The sequence below is a fragment of the Lathamus discolor genome, chromosome 1 (assembly GCF_037157495.1).
Source record: "Lathamus discolor isolate bLatDis1 chromosome 1, bLatDis1.hap1, whole genome shotgun sequence".
Taxonomy (NCBI): domain Eukaryota; kingdom Metazoa; phylum Chordata; class Aves; order Psittaciformes; family Psittacidae; genus Lathamus; species Lathamus discolor.
In genome coordinates, this window is record NC_088884.1 from 160,169,596 (window position 1) to 160,182,578 (window position 12,983).

The 12,983-nt window shown below is 38.2% G+C and overlaps 1 long non-coding RNA gene across 2 annotated transcripts; it reads right to left on the bottom strand.

Annotated features, from left to right (window-relative positions):
• Positions 1 to 475: 475 nt before the first annotated feature.
• Positions 476 to 12,658, bottom strand: LOC136007439 (uncharacterized). Of its 2 annotated transcripts, none has more exons than XR_010609708.1 (4): positions 12,505 to 12,658; positions 9,401 to 9,467; positions 5,668 to 5,831; positions 476 to 1,940 (listed from the first exon to the last, which is right to left on the bottom strand). It is a non-coding gene; the product is annotated as an uncharacterized LOC136007439 (long non-coding RNA). The 2 variants fall into 2 exon arrangements; XR_010609709.1 differs by lacking the exon at positions 476 to 1,940 and adding an exon at positions 3,356 to 4,219.
• Positions 12,659 to 12,983: the final 325 nt, after the last annotated feature.

The following is a 12,983-nucleotide window of genomic DNA, read 5'->3' on the forward strand; positions in this document are numbered from 1 at the left end:
TGCTTCCCAAAGCCAGAATTTGATAGATCGTTGTGCATTGAGGAAGATGTAAAAGGAGAAATGCTTTTGGTAGCTGTGTTGGGTTTCAAGAAGGATTTGTAGTTCCTCAGCCTAAATGAACCTATTTTGACAACTCTTTTATTGAACACAGTGACTGTGTCCATTGCACCCATTGGGTCCTTGGAGACCACTGCTCTTGGGAAGGATCTGACTTAGAATGGGTTTACCAGGTACAAGTAAATCACTCCAACAGGTAGAACCCCCCCAAGAGATCTGTAATTCCTGCACTATTTAGCTTAAGATTGTTAGAAGTGGATCCTAATGTCCCTAATGTTACTTTATTGCCAAAGATAGGTTTAAAAAGATAAACAGGCAAACAACAAGCTTTCTTAGCAATCCATAATAATGGAATATAGATTACAGTAATATTAGGACTTTTGAATCTTGACATCAAGGAAATGAACACTGAGACAGATAAATAAATACAGAGAATTTTATTAGCTGTACAACACTTTTAAATGGCTAAGTAGAAAATCCCAAACCAGCTATATTAAGCCGCTCATTCCTTTGCCCACGGAAATGAAGTAATAAAGTTTATTTCAGATAGAAAGCTCATGTTAGCCAATCCATTGGGACTATTGTGAACAAATAGGTATGAGAGTTAAAATGGCCATAAGTCTAAATTCTGCTTCTCAGCACCATGATCTGTTGTACTGGAATGAAATTAAGTGGTTGGAAAACAGAACCAAAACCCAAGTGGACACCAGCTTCTCACGTATTTAGTAGTGGATACAGAAAGAACAAGATTGCATTTTAGTCAATAACCAGAGGACTACAGCCTCTGTGCAGTTATGCTTTGGTTATAAGAACTCTTTATTTATGTCTTAAAGAGAAAGGAATGTTCTTTGGTCCATGTTTTGCCTGCATTAACCATTCCTACAGTGCCTAGAATATGTAGCCCCAGTTGAAGCTTATGGCTTTTATTTTTGTTATCTCTTGTTGCCTCCTTAACTCTGCAAATGCCAGTCTGATGAGAATGGCATTGGAAAAACTATAGGTATAAAAGGCTAAACTTGAAGAAAGCATTACAGATATTCTGAAGACCTTTGAGTTCATCCAGCATCTGAAATGTCCAACTTAAAGGCAACAATATTCCCTTTTATATCTAGAGTCACAAAATCATCACACACTATCCTTCTGCACAAGGTGTTTTCCATGTTTTGAAACCATCTTGACACTATCATGTAAAACCCTATAGAGTAAGAAAACCCAAGAGGACCTCTACATGATCTTTCTCTTTTGGTAGAGAGATTATTGGTTGATGGACAATGGTACTGGAGTATGATATTACGTGGGTAAGTGGAGTAAGGTTACAATAACAAAAATAATAATAGAAAAACACCTACAGACATCAGACCACTCAGAAAACACCAGAACTCACTGGGAAGATGAAAAAGAAATATTCACCAATGAAGAAGAAAATTCCACTGCAAAAATAAGGAAGCTGCTTCTACCATCCAAGTCCAAGAGGGCAGTATTTGGAGGCTAGTTTGCAGTGGTTTGGTTCTGATATACCTAGATTGCTTAGATACAATTTAGACTGACTTACTATTGTAAAAATTCCGCTCTTTTGTCCAAAAGAATAGTCAGTATGTGCAAGCTTATCATGCTCAAGTCCATAAGTTACCAGGTGTTTGTATACAAATGCACTCACAGAGATGCTATTTGTCATGCTGGGGCTTTGCGTTCGACTATAGGAGACTTCTTTGCTACCTGCTGCCATAGACAGATTCCTCCAAAGCACCTGGAGGAAGGACTCCCTCTCTCCCCCATAAAGGCCATTGCATACAGAAGGAAAAGGGTACGGAGTCTTGACTTTTTCTGTGCCTCAGACGTCGCAGCAGCTGCTCTGAGCCTGTTCTATCCTCTGAAGGAACATTCTGTCTCAGCAAGTGAGAAAGGAAAAGAGAGATCCTACACCAGTATAATTACTTGAGCAAAAATAAACACACATATGGTGCGACATTTTCCTAATGCTCAGATCTGATTTGGAAGTAAATGTATTAATTAAAGGGGGGAGTGGAAAGGGGAAAACCAAACAACAATCCCCGAGTCATGAGAACGTGACAAACTGTCCTTTGAAAATGCTATTTTTATTTTTCGGTGACACTGGTGTTAATTTATTAAGTGGTGTAGTATGTGCTCACTTATTTGTTGCTAAAAAGCAGTGATTTTCTCCCTTGCTGCTTTTCTATGTTTTTAATGTTTCAGTTTTGCTTATTTTTATGGATAGTGCTGAGCTAAGAAGAAAGTTCACCCCCAGATAAAGGGCCAAGTCAACATCTTTTTGTCATTGAAGCACTCAAAAGCTGATGTTAAACTTTCCCTCATCTTCTAAAAGATGTGATTCAGCTTTGGAGGGCAGGGTAGATACTTTAAAATTCTCTTTGATTCTCTTTGATGGTGAAATTCTCTTTTTCTTTAAGCCCTGCTGCCCTTGTGCTTAGGCTTTAAATGAAAACATCTTTGAAAGCTGTCTTCAAGAATCAGAGGTAGAAATGCAGAGGTCAGTTTAGAAATGGCCATTCCAACAAATATTCAGTGTTGACGATTCCGCAGTAACTATGCAGAAACAAATCTCTAAAGATTGAGAAACTATGCCACTTTACATAGAAAAAGTGAAAAAAGAAAGAGATAAAAATGACATGTGTCTTCCCAACAGGGTATAAACTCAAGAATGGATGTAGTAGGCATTCAGAGAGGTCCCCTGGGGTTTTCTTATTGCTGCTGCTGGTTTTCACATGACTATCTTCCTAGTTCTATGGAATTGGAAAGCCATATGCCAACCCAGGGAAAATACAGAGATTTTACCGTCTAGATCCTTGTGTGTTTTGCAGCTTCTTATAATTGTTTTCATAATTATAGGTCCACAATGTTAAAATGAAAACCTTTTGAAAACCTACAGTAATTGTGGGAGTTTGGTACTTTTCTTTGGTACATCTCTACTTTCCTCTGTGAAGTTTTAAATCCATGGAAACATTTTAGTTCCCCAGAAATGTAAAACAGTTCCATTTTATATTTTCCATTCATTTGTGGCTTCATTTCCACCCCCTTCCTCTTTCTTTTGACAAAAGAAAAAGAAGGAAATTAAAAAAATAAAATTAAACCTATAGATGCTGAAGGGAAAAGCAAAGTGCTGAAAAGCTTTTTTTGTTCTTTATTTAAACATGAAACCCCATTGGTAAATAATTACTTTCTTGCAGAGAAGTTTCCCTTCAGGAAAGCACAACTTTTAGTTGAAAAAGATTTTAAGCGTAAGCTTGAATCAGTTCTTAAAAAAAAACCCAAAGCCACATTTCAATCTAAAAGAATGTTTGTTTTATTTCTATTCTCTTGTAATTTCAGAAAATGTACTCAGTACAAGGCATCGTGGAATAAATCATTATATATTTCAGTCAATTAGTCAATTATATGTTGTAATAAAACCCTGTAAGTGTTTTGAATCATGACTGTTGTTGTGTTCTTTCAGAAGATCTCTCAAACTTCTTGCCTAATCTATGGAGCTGTTCACTCCCGGCACAGTTTTCAATCTATTCACTGTTGCAGAAGCCATCTGGTTTTCAACTGAGTCTTTCTCATAAGCTCAGTTTCTTTTTTTCTCTTTCTGAGAAGCTTAAGCACATAAAGACTTCTTGAAGTATAGATTTGGGTTGATTAAAATATGGGAAAAATATTTTTCTCTATGGAAAAAATATTATTCAGAACAAATTTTCAGATTTCCAGCAGTTTTCCCCAGCCCTTTTAAAAAAAATCAAGCAAAAAAATCTAGCTTTCATTTAGATTTCCCTCTTTTCCCTGCTTTTTTAAAAAATCTTCTCTGTTGTTTTAATTTTGTTTTCCCCCAGCTGGAATAAGTAGAAAAAGAGAAAAGAAAGAAGTAATATTTTCAGTGCAAGCTGCCTATCACTTGATTCTCTTCCTAGCTTGCTTTTTTGACAGTACATTAACCTCACTGACCTTTGGCCTGACACTGCCAAAAGTACCATCATTTACAATGAAAGATAACAAGTTTTGTCTAGATGGGATTTGTTGGGAGTACACTGGAGAAGAGAGAAGGAGGTCTCTTGATGAGGAAAATGACAAAGATGTTTGTCTCTTGCTATTCAGCTCCATATGATATGAATGGCTATCGCTGTCTGGATGGGACGTCATGGTTACACTGGTGGATCATAATAAGTGGGGAAAATGGATTCACAGTCTCCAATTATTTGCTTCCAACCTAAAATTATTCCATTTCTAAACCTGAAAAATCTTAACTGGCTTCACAGAGGTGGTGTGGCTGATCCTTCCTTTTTCATAGTGGCATAGTCAGGAGGCGAACAGTGTGTTTTATGTTAAGTAAGTTGAGCTATCTTTATTTGATTAAAGAAGAAAACCAAATCAAGCTGCTGAGATGGAGATTTGGCTTTGAATTTCTTTCCCTGCATAATTAATGGATGTGAATAGGTTCCATGTTAGGTTGTCATCCTTCTACAGTGGCTGTTCCTTTCAGCTGATCAAATGTACATTATCTGAGATGACAGCACAGTCCCAGAAGAAATAGCATAGGAATTATGGGACAGAAGACATGGAGAAAATACTAATTTCTATCCAGAACATGCCACAGTGTTCATCAGTGAGTTGAGAATGCAAAAGCTGCAAATAGGATGGGCTATTTGCCAGTTCTTCTAGTGGTCCCCATTGTGTATTGTTCCCCTTTGAGATGGCCAAGTGTTCTATAACAAAATGGCTGTAGGACTTTCTACAGTTGCTTCTCTTTTCCCAGTGTTGAATTATTTATTACTTTTCTTCTACCTACAGTTCTTCATAGCATATTTTCCCATTTCTATTTAAAAATAGTCAAACCAAACCAAAATAAAGTCATTTGAGAGGTTAACTGGGGTTCTGTCTCTTATCTCCAGTTTCTATGCCAACTTTCAGCATAAACCAGTGATGATCTAATATATATGAAGACATCTCTTTGAATTTACAATAGAGTTTGTAATATCTGAATGCAGGCTGACAATTGAGGATCAAAAATACACTTTCAGGAGGCTTTCATCCTTTCCTTAGTAATCCAACATAATTTTACAACTGTTTTTGAACATCAGATATAAAGACACATAGATGAGTTTAGATTAAATCTAATGACACCCAAAACCAGATGATTTTGAACAGTCTGACCTCTTGGATGAAATTTATATCAAAGCCAAATATAAATCTGGAGCTGTATGTGATCAGTGGATGGAATTCTGTTCCAGTAAACTTGCTGGCAACAGAAGAAGAACCAAGGGTAAATATGTAAGCAGGGGCTAAGGGTGTGTAAAGGAATAACTGAATTGTACAAAAAATGGTCATCAGGGAAAAGAGAAGCTGCTGTATTCTTGCCTGTAATTGAAACTTCAGTTCATGGTGCTATTGGTGTGGGGTTATTATGTTGAGGTGATTTAGACCAGCTGTCCAATTTGACCTGTTGCCATAGTGTTAGAAGTAATACGTATAAAAAACTCCTACAGGACACTGAAGAACTGGTAGCTAGAAATGTTAGCTTAATTGGCGCCCATAGCTATGATATGACAGATAGCATCAGATCAGAGAGGAACGGAGGTGCTTGATCAAAATGCCTACCTTCTATTCACGCTGTTCAAGTTGGCATTCTGGCTTTACACTCCTTTAGAAAATGAGGTTCACAAAGACTTCTCTATTTAAAATCCAGGCTGCTCACCTCAGGAGGCTGATCACACCTGACTGTATGTTTTTAGGGTGCGTACCATCTCAAAGCCGTTTTCTTTCTGGATAAAGAAAAAGTCTGTTTAACTGAAAACTGATTAAACTACAAAAAGAAAACAAATTACAATGCCAGCTATGACAAATGACACATGAGTTCCATAACTATAAAGATGAATAGCTCTCCCTGTAGGCAGGCCCATTATAAACAGCATCCTCTAGTTGGTTGCAGTGGACTTTGAAATTTCCCTTTAGTCAGTTTAAGATTAATTAAATAAAGCCAAAAAACCATGGTAGCTCTTTGGTATGAGTAATTGTTATGACGACCAGAAGTAGACACTGAAAAAGAGTTAATCATCTCCAGTTTGGTTCCTTTTCATCAGCAGTTGGCTCTGTTATGAATGAAGTTCATGTGTACCATTGACCTACCCAGTGGTAATGAAGTCTCCTTCATTCAGACTCAGATTTCCAAAATTCAGCGAGAAAGCTTTGTGCTATAATTACAGAAAGATTGATTTGTGAAGTTTGCTGGAGGTGGTGAATCCAGCTTCACTTGAGTACCATCAATCATATGTAGACAGAGCTTCTGCATGTTCGCTTGGAACGATAATGAAGCTTTCCAAAAAGCAACCATAATGGCACTTAATCCGAGGATCAAATCCAAGACAGAAAGCTTGGGTAACCTCAGTGTCTCAGGGAACAAACACTTCAGAAGTCACAACATTGAACTCTTGCATCAATAAAGACACTTACATATTTTGTTTTGATATCTGTAAGACAAAAAGACCTCCATGCTGTCCGCATATGAAGTGACTTGTCCTTAAAATTTAGAGCATGACTTTTCTCACTGGGAATATTATTCAATTGTATTGGCTAAACAACTTTCTATGGCCATGGCTGAGAAAAAACTTGTGTCAAGAGGATTTAGTAATATTCATGGTAGCAACCTTGATGAGCAAACTGTCCTGTCCTGTCTTTTAATGAAGTGGACATTCAGCAAAGCTTCATCAGGAAGCTATATCTTCATCCTTAGTATTTGAGCCTTTTATAAGTCCTGACATTTGAATTTTTACTCTCTTCAAGATCCATGTTAACTCGAGACACAGTAATACTAATATGTTTGCTCGGCATACAAACGTTCATTTTATTTAGATATTACAAATGAAGTGGTCCTTCAGGTGTACTGCAACAGTCGGTTGCATATCTGGATTGCCTAATAGTTAAAGGGAAAGGTAATAGATTTATGAAAGGACAGGTAATAGATGTGACTAATAATGATTATAAGGACAAATATTATTCTGGAATGTGTTCATAAGAGAACCTCATGTCAGGTCTTGGATGTCATCTTGGATGTCGTGTTGGATGTCACCTTGGATGTCACCTTTTACACCTTTCCTGTCCTTCCTGTGAACTCCCTTTCACACAGCACCAGGGGGACTGCAGCTAGACTGCAGTATCCAGGTTTTTGTCTACTGCGTCAGACTGGAACACGAATTTCAGCTTCAAGGGATTCTTGAAGCATCAGGATTGTTGTAAGGTGGGAAGAACTAAGGTTCTACATTCTACAGTAGGCAGAACAACAACCTTCCAATGTGTATAGCTTTAAATATAAAGCAGATGAGGTTTTGCTATGTCCAGTTTACTACAGGAAGAGAAATACTAGGATTACATTGCAGCAGAAAAGTGTGAGGATAGGTTCAGTGAATATTCAGGGACCCTTCCTGACAGCAGTGGTGATGCAGCACAAACCCAGGCTTTTTGGATTGTCACAGCATAGTCTTCTCTGAGGTCTTTTTAGTCAGTTTAAACAGACAGCTGTAATAGGTACATTAAAATAAATACCATTTTCCTAGCCAGAACAGAGGATGATTTAGGTGGACATGTGGAGATGCATCCAGAGTAAACAATTATTTCTGGGGGGGATGAGAGGTTGTGGCTCTTGCCAAGGATGTCTAATTGGAAGTGAATCCACTTCCCCATTGCCTGTGTGGTCCTAGTCCCTGGGACTAGGACTGAAAAGACTTCCCGAATTAGCACACATCTTACACTGAAATCCAGGTTGCTTCAGCACCGGAGCCAGCTAGTTTGAAGCTGGCCACAGTCACGTTTCCATGAGTTTCTGCCTTAAGCTGCTGCAGCTTTCTGACTCTTCCCTGCTCTGAGCACCTTGAGAGCTGTCACACTCTTCCCCTATGCTAAGCACAAGCTTTGCTGCCTTTGATACAAATCTCAGCTTTCTTGTTTGGTTACATAAAACCTTATCATAAATGTTCAGAAAATGTGTAACAGGAATGAGGGGGGAAAACAGCCATTTCTTACGTGACACTTTTCAAAGAATAAGTTGCTTTTTAATTAACCTTAAGGAGTTTTAGCAAGACAAGCCAATTTGTCTGTGCTACCATTAGTCTTGTTTCCGCAGGACACTTTGGGTGGCAGATAACAGGTCAGGTTTATTTTAATTGACTTTGGATGACTCAAAAAGACAGACATTTCTATCTCGTCTGTCATCTCTAATCTTAACATCTTTCTGAAGCAGATTGAATAGTAATAACATCGTAAACTCTTTAATTCAACTCATTGGTTGTCCACAGAAAAAAAAAGGGAAAAAGAGGCATTAGGTTTCTTGCAGCCTACAAAGAGCATTTTAGCCCTTTATCATATCTGGCTTAATCTGCTCTCAATTAAACAAAAAAAATGTTGAAACGTATCTTTTTTCTGATGTGCAATTAATTTCAGATTAAACCTGGTTTTATTCTTAGCACCTTCGCATTTGGGGAGCATGCACTATATAATCAGTGCCAGACAGTGAGGCATGTAAAGCTCTGAGCAGTGGAGAATGGATATTAGTAAAAGGGCAAGGAGATAGGAAGCTAGACGAAAACTCACTCTGTTTTCTACCTGTTTTCTATTTGCTTTGTTATTTCACAGCCAAATATAGCTATAAAATTCTGAGACTAGGAATCCTTTTCCATTTCTGGCATATGACATTTAGTACAATGGTGTGCTGACCTGTGCATGAAGCTCTCAGGTCCATTGAAATATGGTCATTGCTGCCATTAAATTAGGCATTTGTCCAGCATAATGTTACCAGAAATGCCTGAAACACAGAACTTGTGCAGCAGTAGCATTCATTATCATTAGGTAAAAAATACCGCATGTTATGGCTGAGAAAACACAGGGTAAAATCATCAATGTAGGAGAAAGTTTTCTCAGTGGTTTCCAGCCTGAGCCACTCGTGGTGATGTTCTGAGCACCCCCCCAGGGCCCTTCATTCCAGCTCCAGCAGATACTGGTTGGAAAATAAATTCACCTGGATCTACACTTACCAGACTGAACTCTGTGTCTGCAGACTGAAGATAGGAGAGTCTTCCATGTAAGGGTCATCAGATCAGGAAACAATTTCTAAATCACTAATCAGCTTACTAACAATAGCTTATTGTAGAGTCATTTTACTTGTGAACTCTTTGTGATACTTACTGGGTGTATTGGATTAAGCCAAGATTAGTATTTGCTACACAGTAATTAACTTATTTTTCTCATTAAGTTAACATTGAGCTTTCCTCAACACCCTGTTTGAATCCAGAGGGTTTTTTCCCAGTGATAACTGCCAGTCTCAGCATCTGTCATCACTCACCTTTAAAATCGCACCGTGCCGTTATAGTTGTCGATAGGTTTTGTTCATATGAAACTCATTTTTCCCCCTTTATGAAAAAAAAAAGTAACAAGTTATAAGAAACACTCGAGTCCCATTGCCTGAATTATTCATGGGTTTTTTTTTTCTAGTAATTTATCTGCTAGCTCTGTGATTTTCTTTTCGCTGTATCTTTAGTTTATACTTTTGGTAATACATAAACAGTTGCACAAGTAATATAGAAACAATCAGTTGGCTGAGTGCTTGACTTCGGAAAAAACAAACACAAACACTGCAGATATGTCCTTTTCAATAAGCTGAGGCAATTGGAGCTGGGTGCCACTGACACAGAGGTGAGCACAGCGCTGTGGGCTTGCTTCTAATTTTCATACTGTATGAATTGTGGGCCATGGTAGGTCTTTCCTGCCCCCATTTTATCTGACCCCTCATCAAGCTTTTCCCAACCAAAATCACAGGAATTAGAGAAGTGGTCTCTGCTGTCAACCCCAGATGATGACAATAAACACATACCTCAGGGCTTAGTGGTTTTGGGACTGGGGTTTTTGAAGTCAAAGGAAAGACTTGATTTCAGCATGCTCTTGAGGGGCTGCCAGAGCTATCTCCTCAAACAGCAACAGATGCTCAAGCCCCTGTTTGCAGAGGCACAAGGTTTAAGTGAAGAAATGGTGATTTCAGTGAATGTTCCAGCTTCTATGTAAGTCAGTGGGAACTGGTCCTCTAATTTATGGAAAAGATGGCTCAAGTTTTTAAGCATCTAAAAGAGTGACTTCAGAATGTGAGGGCTTGACCCTGAACCCGCGTCTATTTGGTTCAGAACAGTTCTGGGATCAATAACTAAGTTATGTAGGGTTTTTTATTAATTAAAACTCTCGTATATGCACATTTCTCCTTTTAATGCTAAGGGATGAAACAAAAAGTACAGAGAATGTAGTCAGCAACAGGCCGGAACTGCAGAAGCTGGAATGTGTCACCTTTCCATCTGAGAGGTAACGGAGACCGTTTCAATTATTTAGTTTGTGAATGCACTGCCCTTGACATTGCAGTTGACGTTCTAATTTCACATGAGATACAGTGCAATTATGACCTACTGAAAGAAGTGACAGCACCGTTTATGTCACTCAGTGGAGAACTGCAATCAGATGAAACAATTACTGTGGCTTTATTTTTGTTTATGAAGAAGATTATGCTTGTGCCTCCTTTCATATCTGAGGTATCTGCCAGGCAGCTCCTGACAGTACTTCACAGTAATGCTGTGAAGTAACTTGGAGTTACTTCTTAATTTTCTTAAAACCATGTCCCTTAAGCAAACGTTAAACTTTTCTCCACTTTTCTTTATATGCATTATTTTAGTATGTCTTTTGGTGGAAACTAGAATGATAAATTAATGGTAATTTAGGTGCTTCAAGGCACTACCTGGGGAAAACCTCCGTTGAGTCTGCGTTCAAACTTTATCTAAAGTTTCATTTTGATCATTTGCAAAAGTGAAAAAACCAATGCCCAGAAAACCAAAGCAATAGCAAAATGTAAATGAAGGAAACGGTAAATCGTCCTAGAAGCCTGTTCTAGGTTGGGCCCTTGAAAGCATCCAGTTGTACTTGCATGGGGCTGTGGCACCAGAACCAGAGATGTGCCTGATCATGCTGAATACATGCTGATCCAGCTGTCATCCTTCCCTCTTTGGAGCTGGCTGATTTACTATTACTTGGAGGAATCATATGCAGGTATTTCCTTGATCTCCTTCTATGGCCACCCTAATTGTCCTTTCCTGTATGTACTCCAATTTGGAGTCCTTGAGCACTGAGAATGAGAATGCTATATATTGGTCCTAATTATGTATTATATATGCCAATTATATATTAAATTATATCTCACATATATGTGTATATAATATGATTTAGTGATGTCTTACACGATACTCATCACCCGAATGCTTTGCATGGGGTTCTGTTTTGCTTTTCCCCCATCACATCAGTGGCTTGTAAACTTTCATCAAAGATAGGAAGGTCTTTGTCATGGCATTGACAGTGTCTTCGCATGTAACAGAAATGTGTCAGGTATTTCAAACTTATAATCCTAGCTTTTTTGATATAGGCCTAGGAATCAGGAATCCCAGGGAACAACACTGATTTTGTGTTTTCTTTTTGTATTTGAACAATAGTTGCTCAAGATAAAAACCTCCATGAAAGCTTTTGAGCAATTTAAGTGGTTCTTCATAGTTTATCTATCACCTGCGTAACTTTCCTTTATCACAGGTTTTCCACCTGATAATTACTTGGAGGAAAGAAACAAGCAAATAAAAGGCCAGCAGGACTGTCTGACAAACACTTACTTGTCTTCTCAAGGGTTTGAGGAGATTTATTACTAAACCATTTTAGGTACAAATATGAAATAAATATTAAATATGAAGAATATGAACACAGTGCAGACTGCTGGTATCCAATATTACAGCCTTACATCTTGTGCTGTTTGTCTACACTGGTCTGCTTCAAAAGAGTACTGTGATTGATGCTGGTGCACTGCAAGTGACTTCTTGCTAAGGGCTTTGTACATGTCTGATGAACTATCCTGAAGCAGCATAAATAGTAGAGCTCCTCTTTTGCTTTAGTAATTCAATATTCTTTATGGTATTGTTTGCTTACAGATAGTCAAAGGTTATCCTGGTTTTAGCCTAGGATCTGGGAGAAGTAGCATTTGGCCTCTGTTTCCCTCCTCACTATACTGGGAAGATGACAACTTTCTTAAAGATCCAGAATTCACATACTGACAGGGACCTGCAGAAATACCTTTTTAATCATCTCTGTTTTAATGCTCTTTTTTGCATTATCAGTCAGTTTGAATCACTTCATGCTCTCAGAATTCATTTTTCTGTCAATCTTGGTATTTTCTTTGAGTATTTCTGAGTGTCTTTTGCTGAATTGTGCCCTTCTTAACTCTCTGCACATATAGCTTGGAGCTATGAAGGTGCCACAGAAAAGATAAACAGGCAGGACAAAGCTGAGAGGTATAAAGCCCAGCATGCAAATTAACTGATGTGGTTGTAATGTACCTAATTGAAATTCAAACTTCAGATCTATGTAAAACATTACCTGATGTGCCAGATCAGAGGTGTTCATTGTAGAGATGACCTCTGTGTTGTTTATAACTGAAGAAAACACATGGATGTGATGAAAGAAATTGTCCCTTAGAGATGCAATCTGTGAAGGGCTCCAAATGACCTAATTAGTAATCTCTTCTAAGAGAATGATGCCTGAAGGCAGTAAGGGTGCGTAATTCTTCACACTCAAACTGTGCGTGTTTACCATCTGGGAAAGAAACATATTCTGGAGAGACAGGAAGAAAAATAGCTATATGAAAGGAAACTCTGGAAACACGTGTAGACACCTCTTTTTAACTGAGTTTACATAAGTTCCCTTTATGGCAAGCTGTTCTGTGATAGCACGATCATATGCTGGCTACAGCCTCACAAAATGAACATCGAGCCTATTAACTATGTAATGTGCCTTTTACGTTGAGATTTCACTCAGACACCACTGGGATAGTTTTTCATGATATATGGATTGTTTTT